This window comes from Furipterus horrens, unplaced genomic scaffold, assembly GCF_987537825.1.
Source record: "Furipterus horrens unplaced genomic scaffold, mFurHor1.1.pri manual_scaffold_10, whole genome shotgun sequence".
Lineage (NCBI taxonomy): Eukaryota > Metazoa > Chordata > Mammalia > Chiroptera > Furipteridae > Furipterus > Furipterus horrens.
Window position 1 is genome coordinate 74,291,500 of NW_028327180.1, and position 11,244 is coordinate 74,302,743.

An 11,244-nucleotide genomic window follows, 5' to 3' on the forward strand; every position below is an offset into this window, starting at 1 on the left:
ATGGGGCTTCATCTTGAGGTCAGGCCCCTGACTCAGGCATGCTTTGCTTTGCTGTCTGATTTCAAATCCCAGCTTCACCATGAAACAGGTGTACAACTTAGGCAAGGACTTGGCCTCTCTAAGTCTTGGTTGCCTTCACTGTCAAATAGGTTAACAGCATCAGCAGCCAACCCAGGAGGCCGCTTGGAGGATGAAATAGCTATCAGGCTGAGCTCATGGGCCATGCCTGGAGATACTAGCCCATGTTGGGATCAGAGGTGAGAGGTCAGGGTGCATACTCTCCCCACACATCAGGAAAAAGGTTCTCCCAGCAGCTCCTTCTAAGGTGGACAAGGGGACTTTATGAGTCAAATCTCAAGGCCTAATTAATGCGATTAATCACAGGCCCAGCCACACAGGCCATGGGGACAGCTAGGAGGGAGGGTCATGGTCAGCTCAGTTACCCAAAAGGATGGAGGAGCAAGAAACAAGAGTCTCAGTGACCTCTCCTTCTCCTATCACCCTGAACTGAGGCTCTTCCAGCTCCTGCTCACTGGGGAAGTCCCTTCTCATATCTAAATCCAGTTTCTCCTGCTACAGCCCAGGAAGTACATGGGATCTGCAGTCAAGGTTCTGGCTGTCCCTTGCTAGACAGGAAGGCCATGATGGTCTCCCAGGGTCTGGACTGTGTAATGCCAGGTTTGGTGGTGGTGTGGGTGGGTTGAGGCAAAACCTCTCAGAGCCCAGTGTCTGGCCCGGAAGAAAGGCAAAAATAAAGAAAGGGGCTGGTGGCGAGGAGGAAAAAGTCCCCTTCTCCTTCTAAGGGAACTGTGTGTGTGACCCTGTGTGAGGAGGCTGTGGGAGGTGGTCAAAGGCTCCGGCCAGGGCTGTAGCAGGAGGGGGCAGCCTACTTGGGCAGGGGCGCTGCTGGTTATAAATCACCCTCGACTCAATTAGAGCCTGTGAAAGGTTGTGCACACCCAGCAGAAAGTGCGGCACTTGGCCGGCAGCCAGCTTTCCACTGGGGGCAAGGGAGCTGGTGTGTGCCTATGTGCATGTACATGTGTGTGTGTGCCTTACAATGCACATGTGCTTGTGTCCTTGTGTGTGCATGTAACTCTTTGTTCCTGTCTGTTCTAGTATGCATGTGTGTGGGGAGCACATATGTCTGAAGATCCTTGTGAGCAATTTGCTTGCATAGCCCTGTGTTTGTCCCTGAGTGTGTACTCACCTATTTGTACCTATTTGGGCTGTGTATGCATCTGTGGGGAGGGGGGAGCGGTGTTGATGTAGATATCTGCATGCCTGTGTGCACCCGAGTGTGTGTGCACAGTTCTATCGCCCCACCCCTTTGCCTCTGTGTGTCTCCTTGCCTGTGTGCACTGAGTGTGAGTGGGTATGTTTGTGACTGTTACGTGCACGTGCCTGATGAGTTGAGCTGGATGCCGGGTGGGGTTAGGGTGATGTTCTTGTGGGAGGAAGAGCTCTATGTATGCGGGGGGAGACATGAATAGATGGAATTATGGGCAGGCAGCAAGAAAGTGACAGCCAGCTCAGGCCAGTTGGGAGAGGCTATGACAGGGAGGGAACCACGCTTTCAGGAGTCTGTGGGTCTGTGCAGTTCAGAGGACCTGCCAAGACCCACCATCTCCAACCCTCAGCGATGCACCCTGGAGTGGCGAAAGAGTACCCTAGAGTTTCTCCCTCCCTTCCTCTCTAAAGAACTAATGGTGATGAGCAGTCACCAGGGGTTGGGCCCTGGATTAGATCTTACATCTGGATTATCTCACTGAACTCTCGCAGATGCACTATGAAGCATGTACTACTAGAATTCCCACTTCACAGATACAAAAACTAAGGTTCATTGATTTGCTCACAGCTAATAAGTAATAGAGCCAGAGTCTGAACCTGGGTTTGTCTGATTCCAAAGGTGTTGCCACATTCATTACTGCCTCCCCTTGGGTTCCCAGTGGTCACACTCTGAGGGCATGGGGGAGAATCTATGTGAGTATGTTTGGTAGGTGAGTATGCCTGCCCATCTGCCTGAGAACTCTCTGAACCCCAGGCTTCTGTGCCCCCTGTGTCCACATAGTAAATGCCAAAGAAATATCTATTTATTGAAGGGAGTAGAGAGCAAAGACATCCTGTTCTGCTCTGATGCTAAGAAAAGCTGGCAGAGGTGTTGGGGCAGGGAGGTGCCTGTGAACCAACCAACGAATCCTGGCCGTCTCTACTTACCTCCCAGGGAGGAGGTGCCGCCCTGAGCCCCAAAGAGGGCTGGGGAGTAGGGACTGAGGGTTTTCCAGAGTCAGGCTGTTCCCTGCCTCGTCTTCACCCACACCCAGAAGCTGGACTACCTGAATGTGTCTTCACGCCAGCACTACGTCTTGCCTGTCCCCTCTCTACACAAGCCACAAAGACTTTCAGAAAAAGTTGGAGCCCTGAATCAAGACCCCCATGGGGCAGGTCTGCACAGGCACCATTAGCCAATTTGGGACTCCTGACTCAGTTTTCCCCACCTACAATGGTATTTCTCTGAGGAGGAGTGTGGGGTATCTAAACTACTCAGTCTTGGGCCTCCTTGTACAGCCTGGAGAACCCAGCCGTGGCTATGGCCCCCAGGGCCCAGGTCCAGCAGCCTGCTCCTCACGGAGGGTAGAATGCAAACCCACAATGGATTCAGCTTCTTTCCTGTCCCAGACACCCAGGTTCCACAAGAGATCCTCCCTCCCCAGCCTCCTGGGAGACCTTTCTACCCTGAACCATGTTCTACTCCCACTTACTGACCAGGTGCCAGGAGTGGGAGGTGGATGGGCCTCCCTCAGGGCAGCCTCCAGGAGGAAATGTAGCCATGTGCCAAACCATCACTCCGCTCTTCTGCAGGCCCCTGCAGGCCCCTCATCTGGAACCATTTCAGGCAGAGGACTGAGCTGCCCCTCCTTTGATGATGGGGCTGTGGGGAAGGGTCATGACCTTTGGGGGGGGTCGGGGGGTCACAATGCATCGATGGCACCCCTCCTGAGGATAGGAAAACAGAGGTAGGGGAGGTGGGGAAAGCAGAAATGGGAGGATGAAGTTGAGGTATTTATGCCATGATGCTGGGACCTGTAGGATCAGGGGACTCCAGAAAGGATCCAGAAGATGACCAGCATTTTAATCCTGGAGGAAAGGGCAGGGCCAAGCCTCAGTTTTCCCTTTGGTAAACTGGAATATTCCTTTCCAGACAGGATCCTGGGGAAAGATCTACAGTGAGAAAATGTTTTAAATATGAGGCCAGGACATCGCTAATGCTCAGGACAGGGTAGTAGCTGCTATTGTTGTTATTATCATTATATTGTTTAAAATAGCTGCTTCCCCCCAAAGCTCTCTCTCAATCCAGCTGAGACCAGGTAAACACTCCCAAATCAGACAGGCTCTTGAGAATCAGGCTCTGGGTTGCTGGGAAGGGAAGATCCTGGAGGGCTGGACAGTCAGGAACAGCCTCCCAGAGGAAGTAGCCTGGGTATGAACTTCAGAGATGGGAAGGCCAGGCAAGCTGGAGTGGAAGGGAGAGGGCATCCGGGAGGGAAGATGGGCTGGAGCCAAGCCCTGAAGACAGGAGGGAGCTCTGCAGGGCAGGTGGGCCTGACTGTGAGGAACAGGGAGAGGCCAGCTCCAGCTGGCCTGACATCCTGCGGAGATGAGGAGAGGGGACCTGATCCTAGCTGCCACCTCTATGGAAGAACTCTGCCCTGAGGCCCACCCCACCCCCATCTGCAATGCATCTGAAGAAAATGCTTAGGATCTGCAAGGGACCGCTGACACCCTGGTGTACTCCCTCCACCCAGGGCTCTGAGAAATCAGGTGGCTGCTCTCTCCTCTGTTTATTTATTCCCCTGTTTTTTTCCCTTTTCAGGAGGCGATAATTATTCAGATCATCGCGGTGATTTACTCGGCAATCAGAGCCGCTCGATTCGGTGGCCCCGGAGCTGAGACAGACGAGCATCGCCCAGGAGAACAGCCCCCCTACCTCCCACCGGCCTGGCCGGCCTTTGTTCTCTTTGAGGTCTGTACCCGCGCTTCCTGGCGGGCAGTGGAGGCGCCCACCCGCGCGGACGCATCAGCAAGCTCGGAGTCTGGGGGGCGAGTGTGCACACGTGTGCGTCGCGGGGAAGAAGATGCTGGGCTGAGAATGGTGGAACTCCTGGGTCCATGTTTGGGGGCGGGCCGTTGGTGGTGGTTGAGAGTGTACCAACGCATGAACATAGAGGTCAGGTGTGTAATCGGAATGTATGCACCTGTGTGATTGCCTGAGGCCTGGGGTACATCTGTCTCTGCAGGTGTTTGTCAGAAGTGCAGTGGGCAGGTGCCCAAACATTTGTATTTTAGGTACACAGCGGGGAGGGACGAGGACTGTGCTGAAGCTGTCTGAGGCAATCATAATGGGACAGAAGCTAGGTTCTACATTGGTCTCCTTTTTCCCGCGGGGTGTGGGGGTTGGGGAGACAGACGGTGATCAGCTCAAATCCAAATGCCGAGTTCTCCTGGGTCAGTGCTGGGACCCCCCGGGGTCACGTGGGTATGGGCGTGGCCGTGTTCGCAGCCGTGCCTGCACACGAGTACCCGCAGGCCTTCACCCCCTCCTGCCCGCGGGCTGGCGCGGTGACGGTGACCTCATTACCGCCTCCGCAAAGGCCCCTTGAAATCCCTGCGCCGTTGCATTTGGCTGCTCTAAGTGATGGGAACGGCCTGCGCTTCCTGATCAATCGCTTAAAATTCAGGGTCGGCTCGCTTGCCGGAGAGGGCTGCCTGCCAGCCCCACGCACCGCGCACTGCCGCCTCCCCCAACCCCCTCCTTGCTTTGTGTGGGGGGGGGGGGGGCTGCGATGCTGCCGTATTGGAAAACATCCCCGCGCTGGCTGGGGGGCCCGGTGGGGCCAGCGCTGGAAGCCGTTCCACTCGAGCAGATGGCTGTGAAACTTTGGCGGCGAGATAAATTGGGTCTGACGGCGTGAGGCCGGCTCACAGATGGGCGGGATTCTCACGCCGGCCCCCACGTCCGGCTCGGCCGCGGGCAGGGCCCGCGCGGCTCAGAGGCCCCTTTGGGCACCCGCCCGGCGAGCAAAAGCCTTCGGGAGGCCACGAATCCGCCAACAGCCTCTCTCTACCGGAGACGCCCGCCGTCGCACTCCTTCCGGTCCCAGATCTCCCCAGAGATGAGTCCAAAGGGAGTGGCAGCCCACAGCCCCCCGCCTGGTCACCTCCGCCAAGCTGGCAGCTGGGCTTTCCCCCTCCTCTGCCATCCGCAGAGGCCTGAAGCGTGAAGGTTAACAGCTGGGGGGGAGGCTGCGTCTCCCTCTTTCACCTCTATCTGCTGCAGCCCCGCCCACCTGCCAGCCCTGGGGATGTCGTAAACAGGGCTGTGAGGTGTGCGTTGGGGCGGGGTGGGGGGGAGCTGAAGTGGGGTAGAGAAGAAAGAGCCAGACAAAGAGAGGAAACCAAAATGAGCAAAAGGCAGGAGAGACCTAAGCAGAGACAGAGGGACAGACACTGCAAGAGACAGAGACAGGCAGGGAAAGAAATGGAGACGGAGGTGTAGAGAAGGACAGAGACACCCACATCATGGCCAGGAGGAAGGGGCCTCAGAGCCAGAGAGGAGACACACAAAGAGAGTGGGAGGAAGGCGAAGGAGAGCACAAGGGGACAGGATCCAGGCGAGAACAGCCTCGAGCTGCAGGTGATCATGGGGAGGTGGGGGCCGAGCGGATGCTGAGCACCAGGGTGCATCCCTGGGCTACCCTCGCCCCACCGTAAGGTCCAAGGCCCATAACGGGGGAGTTTCTCTGCCCAAGGTCGAGACCTCGATCCCAACACCACTTCCGCGCCTCGGTTTCCTAGGGAGTGCGTATGAAGAGGATGGGGGGAGGCGTTTCGGGGGGCTGCAGGGCCATCACTCTGCCGCAGAGCCGCCCTGTCGAGCCGACTCCCCGGCGCATCAGTCCAGCGGGCAGATATCGATCCGGCCCAGCCAAGCTCGATACCCGCAGCCTGCAGCCCGCTCTGCAGCGGTCCTACAAAGACGAGGAGGAGGGCTCACTCTTCAATCCACCCCCGCGGGGATTCTATGCCAGAATAAATCCCTGAGAGGCCGGGGCGAAGCGAGCGACGTCGCCCACGCCAGTCCCCATGCGGCCCGCCTAGGCCTGCTAGGCCCCCTGCTACAGGGGGATGACCCTCAGCCCCGCCTTCTGCCAGGCTCGGGAGGCTAAAGCGAAAAATCTTTGCTGAGTTGATGAAGTTTCACAAAGGGCGTGAAGGAGACAGCCAATCAACGAGCTTACATTTACATGGGCTCTCTGATTGGCCTTCACCGTGCCTCTTTAGAATGTCACTTTGAAACCTGAAGAAATAAAGTCTCACTGATGGGGGGGGGGGGGGGGGGACACTGATCAGACCCCTCAGTTTCATGTAGGGCCCTCCCAAGCTGAGCTCTGAGGGGAGGTGGGGAGTTTAGACATGGTCTCCCCCAACCCTCACAATATAGATGACTAACGAAGTGGGAGAGTCAAAGAGGTGGAGCTTGGCCTGGACCATGTGATAGGTTCTGTGCACACCCTTCCCTGTTCCCACCTCCATATACCCAAATGTGTGGTCAGTAGTCATTTCGGACTGAAGGTCGAGAGGAGTGAGGGGCTGGTCTGGCTTGTGGATGGGGAGTCTGTGGTACACAGAGTCTTGTCTGTGACAGGAACAGTGTGGGTGGTGTCAACAAGTTCTACAAGTCCTCAAATAATAAAGGCAGGCACAATTGGTTCCCCAGCTGGCCACTAGGCCTCAAGTTCTAGACAGGCACATGGGAACACAGGAAGTCCAGTTACAAGTTGCAGCCTCAGGGGCCTAGAGGAGTAGGTCTGCTCCATGCAGAGTGAGGCCAGGCCAACCTAGCAGTCTTGCACAGACCCTAGTCCCCACTCCTGGATCAGTAGGCTTGAGTCACTCTGAGGGAGGGAGGAGAGCTTTGGACATTGGCAGCTAGGAGTGGAGAGTGAGTTTCTGTCATGGGGCCTCCACCCCACCCTCCCTCTCTCACTCATGCTGGGAAAAGGGTCCCCTGGGGTTGCCATTTGCAAATCTGGCCCAGCTTCCCGGCTTATACCCCTCCCTGGGAGCAGGGCAGATGACTCAGGCCTGGCAGGACAAGAGGGCATCTAAGGGAGGATATAGGGTGGGTACTGAGTCTGTGGCTAATGCTGAAGAAAGAATCCCTCCAATCATCTGCGTATGACGAATTGGGGGACAGGTGGGAGAATTAGCTCTACTGGGGCTCTAACCCCACCCCAATGCTTTCCCAGTGACATAGCCTGAAGATCTGGCTTTGTTGCTCAACTCCAAGTAGTCTTCATCCAGAACCTGAAATAAATGTCAAGGGGAGGCTGGCTGTGCCGGAGTCCTTATGTGCATACAGTTGTTCCTGTGACAGGTTATGCACACAGGACCTGGGGCAGCAGCATCGAGTGATGGGGCAAATACCTCTTGTTTACAGAAGACCCAGGGACCCTACAGCCAGTGCCCAGAGAGTTGAGAGACTCTGCCACCTGTCAAAACCCAGAATTTAGCCAGTTGATGTACTAAACTTCCTATGTGACTTTGGGCACAGCTGACACATCTCTGAGACTCAAGGTCCCCTCTAAGTCCATGCTTCAGAGGAGGCAGATGCAGAAAAACCCTAGAAGCAGGGGCAGAGTCCAAGAGGGGCCTGGGAGGACCTTCTCAGAGGCCCAGCTGGTTCAGCCTGTGGTCCAAGAGTCCAGTTGGACAGTGACCTGATTGCCAAGTCCCACGGTTCTCACCAATTCTCATAATCTCATCTCTCCTCCTGCCTCCCTGCCCACCTCATAAACAGCAAGAGGCTGAGCTGAGGCTGAGGCAAGAGTGGGGAGCTGCATGTGCATGCATTTCTGTGTGTATGTATACACACATAGGAAGGGTACGAGAGCCTCCCTCACCCCCACCCCATCCCACCACTGCCGCCATTGCACTCTGAGAAGCTGAGATAATCCTTTGCCATCTGCCTTGTATAGCTAACCCACTCAGCCGGACAGCTGCCCAGGCCACAGCTCTGTAGGCCAGCGGATGCGGGGTGCTCAGGGAGCTAACCAGCTTGAGGACCTGGCAGCAGGACTCGCACCTCGGTGCACCTCACCTGACTATCTCCACAGAGAGGGAAGAAGTCTTGTTCCATTTCTGCTTCTGACCATGAGAGGGGTAGAGAAATAGAAACATTCCCTGGGCTGGGGGCTGACCCTCTGAGAATAAAAGGGGTGGACAGAACAACCTGCTGACTTATGCTCCCATGAGCCCTCCACATGTTCACACTTACCTCTCTGACCGGAGGGATGCAGTAGAGACAAGTCAGGCCTTCTGGGCCTGGTAAGGGGAGGAAAAACCATCTTTCCTGCCTCTGGCAAGCCAGTGTCCAGACCCGCACTGATCAACTTCCCAGAACCAGGAGGAGAAGGCAGGCTCATGAGATGTTTGGTGGGTGATGCTCAGTGTGCAGGTCCTGCACCCCAAGGTGTCATGACCTTGTTCTGACTAGGACACTGAGGCTCAGAGAGGTAAGTGAGTTGCCCAGTTCACTCCAGTGAGTAGAAAAGCTGGGACTTGGACCCCAGGCTCCAGAAGCCCTCACTCTGTACCCAGTTATTTCTGTCCCTTATAATAATCATGTCTGTCACCTGCCTTACCTCCCCTACCTGTAGCTTCCATCCCATGGGCTCTGAGGTTCTGCCAGCCAAAGCCAGGCAGTGGTGCTCCACGCAGGATGGTCCCAGCACAATCAGACAGGCTGTCAGGCCATGCCAAGCAAGGCCTAAGGAAGAATGAGGCCCTGGGGCCAAGTGTCGCTCCCCTACCTGCCCCTCTTCTGTCAGTCCTCTCACCTCCCTCTCACAAACAGCATGCTTCCACACAGATGCAGTCTAACTTGTAGCTCATACACATTCATCTGGTCACATTAACAGGTACTCACACACACACTTGCAGAGAAACACAAGCACAATCACATATACATTGCTAGTATACATACAAACTCACAGATACAAACATAAACTCAGAGTCACCCACATCCTCACACCAACACACAAATCTCACCACTCCCCCCAAAGCTCACCCACAGCCCACCCCCAACCTCAACACACTGCAGGTTCCCAGTCCTAAATCCCACCCCACCCCCCAGCTACTCCATCTTCCCACACACTGCACAGTAACCCTCCAAACAGAGCCATTGTGTGGGTAAGCATGGGTAGGTTCTGGTTAGCAACATAGGGAGAGGTTTCCACAAGGGCCTAGAGGGCCAGGCAGACAGAGGTCTGCTCTGTCCTTCCCACCTATGGGTGAGGGCCCTCCAGCAAGAGTGTCAGTGCCCCCTCTCCAAGACTTTGAGGGCCGCCACCTTGTCACAAAGCCAAGAGAACAGTTCCCGCCTCTCACCACAGGGCCCTCAGCTCTCCCAGTCTCAGGAGGAGCAAAGGAACCAGCAGGAGGACACTGCCTCTCCTCTGAGGGTCTCAATGCACAAGGAAATGAGACCCTGCAGGAATAGTCTGGCAGTGGTCTGAGCCCCAAGGATGGTGAACTCTAGATCCTGCCCTTGACCCAACCCACTACACACCCCAAACGTCTGCCTCTCCTCCCTACACCCAACCCCAAGGTGAGCTGAGCCCCATCTTATCCAGGCTTGAATCTGACTCCCAGATCACTGTGTGCCCTCGAGCCAGAGGGGACGCCCTCTCAGCCTGGTTTCCAGGCATCTAAGGAGGGCCCAGGCTCCAGATGCCCTCCCATCCTCACTCACACACGGCACAGCACACACATGCATACTCTTGCTCACACTCTCCTCATACAAATTCACATACATTAATACACACTCTCACCCTCACACCCACACCCACAAACTCATACTCACCCTCACACACTCACGTACCCTTGCACACTCACAACTCTCACATAGCCACACTTCACACACTTACTTTACACTTTCATTGTAACACATATGGTCATGCATATGCACACTAATGACCTCACACACTCATTGGCACTCTCTCACACTCACACACACTCTCACCTTATGACACTAATGGCTCCACCTGAACAGGCTGAAGTTCTGGGGCCCTGCGGTCAGCAGAGCCCTGGCAGAGGCTGGTATTGACAGCCTGGTGTGCGAGGGAAGAGGAGGGGCTGTCGCAGAGGCCTGAAGGGTCCTGAATAATTCAGGGTGGTGGCTGCTGGGCGGGGGCAGGGGCGATGTCAGCTGCAAGGAAAGCTTGGTGGCTGAATTATTCTGGGAAGATCACTCCCAATGTGTTGAGGAGAATCAGCCCAGATTGGGGGCTCACTGAACTCACAGAGGACTTCTCAAGCAGGCTTTCATTTTTAATCCTCACCAGAAGCCTGCACAGCAGGCACTGTAGCCCCATTTTATAGATGAGAAACCTGAGGCTCAGAGGAAGTGATTTGCTCAAGGCTCTAAAGCAGGAGGCTCCAGGCTCCCACCTACATCCCTTTCCCCCATATACACACACTCACATACCTTGGAGAGAGGTTCCTTTGGTCACTGTGCCCAGATGCAGATGAGGAACCCCAGCCATCTGAGGACACTCTGGAGTTTGCCACTGGGGTCCAAATCCAGGAAGCACCCTGGCTCAGGGCCTGCTTATAGTAGGTACTCAGCTGCTACCCACTGAAGGAGGGCACTGTGCATGGATGGCACACAGTAGCCCAAGGCCGAGCCTCTACCACTTACACAAGTTACTAGGCAACTCTGAGCCTCAGTTTCTTCACCTGTAAGATGGATAGATGGGTACTAAGTGTCCCGATCTCATGGGGCATTAGAAGTATTGACTGGGAAAACACAGATAAAGCAGTTAGCTTGGGGTCTGGCCTACAGGAAGGACTCCACATTGCAGCTAAGATTGTGATGTGGCTACCCTTGCCACAAACAGCCAGTCAAAAAGTGGTGGGCTGGCCATGTACTAGGGGGGAACCCCCCAAAAATAATTATCTTCTGGGGGGTGGGCCCCTGATAGTACAGGCTTCTCCACTAGGTGAGTGTTCTGGGAACCCATCTGCATCAGTATAAAAGCTGGCATTGTTGTGAGAGGCTGCGTTCAGCTTCAGTGAATTTGAATCTTGAGGACTCTTTCAACGCATTTGCCCATCTCATGCTGGGTGATTTATCAGCGCACAGACCCACACCACACTGAGTGTTCAGCAGTTTTTGACCAG